Source organism: Mustela erminea, chromosome 1 (genome assembly GCF_009829155.1).
Source record: "Mustela erminea isolate mMusErm1 chromosome 1, mMusErm1.Pri, whole genome shotgun sequence".
NCBI lineage: Eukaryota > Metazoa > Chordata > Mammalia > Carnivora > Mustelidae > Mustela > Mustela erminea.
The window spans coordinates 19,267,198-19,273,389 of record NC_045614.1 but is presented as its reverse complement, the minus strand read 5'-3'; positions in this window follow the sequence as shown (position 1 = coordinate 19,273,389).

The window sequence follows — 6,192 nt, the reverse complement described above, 5'->3', positions numbered from 1 at the left end:
GGCCCCAGCCCTGGAGCTCCCCTGCCTCTGGTAGGTGGGGAAAGAGAGGTGAGAGAGCAAGCAGGGGTAGGGACAGAGATGGGGTCTTGTGTGGGAGGGACAGCAGGCACCACAGAAGTCAAGTCAGAACAAGCATTTAGAGACAACATTTCTCAGTTTCTTTGCCTCCACCTTCCCCTGGAATGCAGAGAAGTGGCTCCCCTCCTCCCAGCTCCAGAGGAGGAAGGAGAAGGGGAGGGAATATCCATTCCCTTGGGCTGGGGCAGCTCCTAGTAGGTTTTACAGGTTGGGGCTTAGGAGAGACCCTGCAGAACCCACCAGAGAATAGAGCACCTACCGCCAACTCCTGGCTGGAAGGAAGTCCATGGGCTGGGCCAAGGTGGAGGTGGGAGAGAGTAGGGGGATAGTGGTAAGTGTGGAGGAGGTGGAGGATCCTGCCTAAGACAGGGTCCAGGGCAGCCCCTACCCAACTCCCCCGAGGCTGCTGCCAGACACAGGTGCAAAGAAGGCAGGTAGGGTGACAGGTAGGGTGTCATCTGGCAGGCAAGGGAGGCCTTGGTCAGCTGATCCATCCATCTCCCTCCTGCTTACTGCTCAAGGCCAGTGACCTTCAAAGGTCCCTCCCTGCAGTTGCCATTTACCCAAGCTGGACTGAGGTCCTGGCTGGGGTCACCCATGAATGAGCAGGAGAGGGTCTATGTCCATCAGTAGGCTGAAACTGACAAGGGACCCCAGAGACCAGGAAGGCCTGGAATGGGAAGCACTGGAGGTTGGGTACAGTATGGGCCCTTGAGGTAAGAGAGACCCCAGCTCGAAGCCAGGGCTCTGAACTTCTGGGTGTGGGCATGGCTGGCAGCAAGCATGGTGATGGCTCCATGCAGAGGCATTGACATGTCCCATACAAAAAGATGATGGGTAGAGAGTTTTTCCAGAAAAGGTGAAAACATTTCCTTCCTTCCTTCCTTCCTTCCTTTATTTTTTTAAGAAACGTTTCAACTCTGCCTCCCCCAGCCCCAGCCCCGTGTTCCCGGGCACATAAGTGAATGTGGCAGCTGGCATAATACAAAGGTGGGGACATGGGGGTGGAGGGAAGGCTGCTTCTGAAAGGGATATCCTGGACCTCAGAGCCAGGGCCCAGCAGCTGCTCGTTTCATGTTGGAGGGGCCCCAGAAAGAAGGCTGGCCTCAACTGACCCCCTACCTTCCTTCTGCCAGAAATTTCCTTGTATCCGCGCTTCCTGGGACCCTCAGTGATTAATTCAATGTCAGCAGCCCTGCTGTTGAGGTAAACAGAAAACTGGGCCTCTTTACAGGCTTCTTTGCTTCACCCACAAATAATAGGACCAAGCTCACCCCCACTGAGTCCCCTCAGATCACAGGAGGCAGGGCCTGGGGGTGCCCCAGGCTTCCTTGCACTTAAGGTGGGTGGGTACTAGTGGGAAGTCCAGGGTTGAGGCTCTGAAGGCTTGGTGCACACAGGCAGGGGCCCTGGCTCCTGCCTCTGACTGAATGGGCACTTGGGCAAACCCCTTTCCCTCTCTAGACCCTTTCCCTTTCTGACCCTTGTGGGCCCAAGTTTTACAAAAGGCCCGTAGTTGTTTCCTCTCCTTCCTAGAAGGGCCTGAACACAAGTGCATATGAGGAGCTGAGGAGGAGAAGAGAGGGAAAAAGCAACCCAGGGACTTGTGTGGGCTGGGGCTCCAGAGGGGTCCCACGGGAGACAATGCACCCCTTGGAGAAGGATGGACTTCAGGAGAACCTCTGGAAGGGGTTTGGAGAGCACTTGGCTTCCTCCCTAGCTCCCTTCTCTACCCTAGCATTTCCTTCACTGAGGAATTCCAGTTGCATCGAAAGGCAAGGGGGCAAGCAGATGCTCCCCTTCCCCTCTTCCCCCCCACCCCCCCAACTCTTCACTGGCTGTCATTCTCCATTCCCACGGCCCAGCAACCAGGGAGCTTCCTCACCTGTTGCTGCCCCGCCTGCCTCCCTCTTCCGGGCCCGCAGCTGTTCCCTGACAGCTGGACCGCTGTGAGGCTCTCTCTGCCTCAGGCTGAACTGCCAGTACCTTTTCCTCGCCTGTCTTGATGGCCCCAAGGCCCACCCACAACCCTGCCTTTCAAATGTCCCTGACCCTTGGTCCTGGAGACCCACCACAGCTGTGGGCCACCTGCACCTTTGCAAGAAGCAACAGCTGCCTTTTCTCCCAGGCTCCTCCAGGGCCAAGGTCCCCTTGCCTCCTGTCAGCCTGAGGGTGAGGTGCCTGCCCCCTATCCCGCATATCTCCCTTGACTTCTCGGGCCTTGGTCTTCTGAGGATCTTCTCCCATAAAACAATGAGAGGGGGCTTCGGGGAAGAAGGACTGTGGGGCCCTGTCCTCTGCTGGAGGCCGCCTTCACACTACCCACTGAGCCGGTCCTCATGTGGGAGCAGCCAGAGCCGACTTACAGACCAACCTACCTTTCCTACTCGGGACACTGCCTGACTTCCTACTGCTGGAGGACACGGACTTTCCCCCTCCCCTAACATCCCCTTCCCCTGCCCAGCTTGACCGCTCCCATCTAATACCTTACCTCCCACCTCTCCACCCTGTATCCTCCCCATACAACTCCACTTCTGCTTCTCTCAATACCTATTGCCAGTTCTTTTGCACCCCAGTTTTTATTTTTATTTCTTAAGTAAGCTCTATGTCCAGGGGTGCCTGGCTGGCTCAGTCAGTAGAGCTGGGGACTCTTGATCTCAAGGTGGCAAGTTCACGCCCCACACTGGGCACAGAAAATACCTTTTGGGGTAATATTTATTTATTTAAGTAATCTCTGCACCCAACGTGGGCTGTGAACTCACCACCCTGAGATCAAGAGTCCCCAGCCAAGCACCCCATACCCCAGTTTTTCCTTTGCGCGTGACCCGGGTGACAGGGAACCTCTTTCAGTTGCTACAAAAACGCCAGGCATCTGCCAGCCCCTCCCACATGCAACCCTTCTGCCCACAGCATTCTTTTTCCACTTAGCCTACCTCATTCCTACTCACTGCGGTCTCAGTTTCTGGCCTGGGCAGGTGTCCCTGCTCTGGATCCCTGATGAGCACCCCATATTATTATGTCAGATTTAAAATTTATCCCTAGCACAGACTGGATGATCTGTGTCAGTCTATACGCCGCCCCCCCACCAACCCCTCCATCCCAGGAACCTCTCCAACTTGAGGCAGGGCCTGGCATTTAAAATGTACCTAATAACATTGGAATGAATGAGTGAACATTTGATTGGAAATGAAGTCTCCTGGAGCCTTCTGGAGAAACTTCCCCACGAGTCCAATTGGCATTTCACTGCCCAAACTCCAGAAGCCAACCACCTTCAGGATTTCCAGCCACCTGCAGAATAAATTTAAGCCTCACCCTACACCACTGAGGGCTGTCGGGACCTGCCCTAGGCTAGTCAAAACCCACCAGTCTCAACCCTTCTCTCCAACTCCCTGCAGAATAACACCTGTAAGGGTCCCTCTTCTTCTACCTACCCAAATCCTGCTTATCCTACTCAAGAACAACACCCACAAGCCTTCCTAGCATCTGACTTCCCATCATCTCTAGGAGACCCCAAGCTACTAGAGGGCAAAGACAGCCCTTGATAATAACATCTACCTTCACTGGGTTCTTTTCTTACCCTTGGACACACAAAATTTCTCCATGCCCCCAGACAACGTTGCATGACAGTTATTGGTCCCATGTTGCAGATGAGGAAACTGAGGACCAAGATTTAAGTCACTTACCAAAGATTATGTAACGCAGGAAGTGGCCAAGCTGTGGCTCTGTGTTCACTTTTACAGCCTTCACTGTGCCTGCCCCCAGGGTAAGGGACTCCACTGGCACTTGCTGAATGAGGGAACAAATAGATACAGTTACATCGAAACTCCAAGTAGCAGGACACAGGAGCCCAGAATACAGAGGCTTGGACTCAGGAGAGGGGCTTCCAGACATGGAAGAAACATGACCTAGTCCCTGACTTCCCTCCCCACTTGTGCACATAACCAGTGGCCACTCGGCCTCTCCTTGGCAGAGTCTTAACACTGTTGATCTGTGAGAGTAAGTCAGGAACCAGTAGGGGAGGGAAGAGGTTGCAGGATAACTTCAGTGGGGAAGAAAAGGCAGAGGCCTCCAGGTCAGCCAGCCTATTTCAAAGAGCAGCAAAAAGTCCTGGGGGCCAGTGGTTGGACAAAGGCATTCTCAGGATAGCCCAATTATAAATTTCTGCAGGATTATTAGATTACAAAGTTCCGGCATGTAATCCAAGTTCACTTCAGTACTGAACTGGAAAAGGGTAAGGAACTGGGTGGAGGGCAGGGAAGTGGGCAAGTCAAATCACAAAGCCCTTTCTTTACTGAGCATCTACTCTGTCCCCAGACATGCAAGAAGGCCCAAAGCAGAAAAGTAGAAGTCACAGCTGGGAAACTAAGAAGCATGTGTTTCGGCTCTGCAGGGGGGAATGCTGCACATAGGAATCAAGGTGTGTGGAGGGGAGTCAAGCAGCCTGCCTGGGCTGAGGTGGCCAAGTGGAGGAGGGGTCCCTGCAGCTGAGTCTCTGGGGAGGGGAGCCGCTGAGTTTCCTGTTGGCTTGCTAAATTCCCAGGAGGGGTTCAGCAGCAGCCGAGTCTGTCTAGGCCTGCCCAGATGGACAAGAATCGGGCAAAGGTGACTGCCCAAGCAGGCCCTGACCAGACCTCTTAGACTTTGCTGGAACTTGCCTGGCTCTGAGCAGAACGGCTCTGAGTGAGGGCCAAGTAGGGGGAGCCCAGGGAAGGAGATAGGGGCACTAACAAGATAGGCAGCTGGACCTGCATTGCCCAACACTAGAGTCATCTGTTCCAGATTCCTTTCATAATGGGATAAAATGTACCAACAGTGAGGCCCAGAGTGGGGCCTGGTAGAGCCCAGTGACTACAGTGGCAGGACAGTTGCGTCCCAGGAAAGCCAGGGAAGCACACACATTCCTTGGCTTCCTGTCCCCAGCAGCTGCAGGAAGCTGTTCCAAACTCCCAGCTGTGCCCAGCAGCCCCCATGGACAGGAGAAAGTCTTGTTTCTTGCCATGCCTCTGATTGGACACAGAGAGTCTGGGATGGTGTAGCTGAGTACCCAACAGCAGGCCCCAAGGGAGAAGGTGGGGCTGCCAGTCAACATTTGGAGAGGCAGCCTTGGTCCTGTCTGGGACCGAACCTGGGAAGGGGGTACCATGGATTTCATTCCCTATGGCCAGGGTCCCCAACCTTCCTTACCTCCGTAATCTGAAAAAGCTATCAACACTTTCCCAGACAAACACTCCCCCCACACATAATCTTGCCTATAATTCAAAAGGGTCCTAAACATCTGGCAGTGCTCCGAAGGACTCCAAGCTAGGAGCCCCTGGAGTGTGCTGAAAGTGGGTGAAATTCCAGTCTGTTTCTACCTCTACTGGCTGTGAGTTGTGGGCCACCTCCTGGCCATCTTGACTTGCACTGCCCTCTAGAGCCTGAGGAGTTGACTAGGGGAGCTTCAAGGGGCCCCTCAGCTCTGCCATCTCCTTGGAGCTATTTCAACCCATCCTACTGGAGACTATGAAAGAAAGAACAGCTTTAAAACCAGCTGAGAATCTAGACCTGCACTCATCAGAGGTGGGCTGTCCCACTCACACTAGGCTTCCCCAGATCCCCAAGAGTGTCTGCCGCCCGCCTACCTTCTACCCATGCAGATGAATCTGGCGGCCAATAGGTGGGCCTCTGGGAGCTTTTGACGTTCTGGGGTTTCATTCACATATACACTTATCAACACACCTTCTAACTGTCATTCACCACATTTACCAAGCACCTACTGTGTATCAGGCCTCGAGCTCCAGGAAGCACAAGTCCAAATCACGCCCATACTTCTGGGTCCTGCCTGAATCTCATGTCCTCCCAACCTTTGACCCTATCCTCCACTTCCCCAGTGCAGCCCTCCCAATTGGTTTCGTCTCGAAAGGGAGTCTTTCTTTCACCAATGTGGGGCTTTGGTAAACTATCCAAGTGTGGCCACCTCTAGGCAGAGCCTGCCCTTTTTATTCATTTCTTATTATCTCCTGCTGCCAACTGGCAACTTTGAATCCATAATAGGAAGTAAGGAAAGAACTCCTGCTTGCCCTAGGATCCAGGGGACCTTTAACAAAGTACCCTGGCTGAATCCTGGCAAGAGTA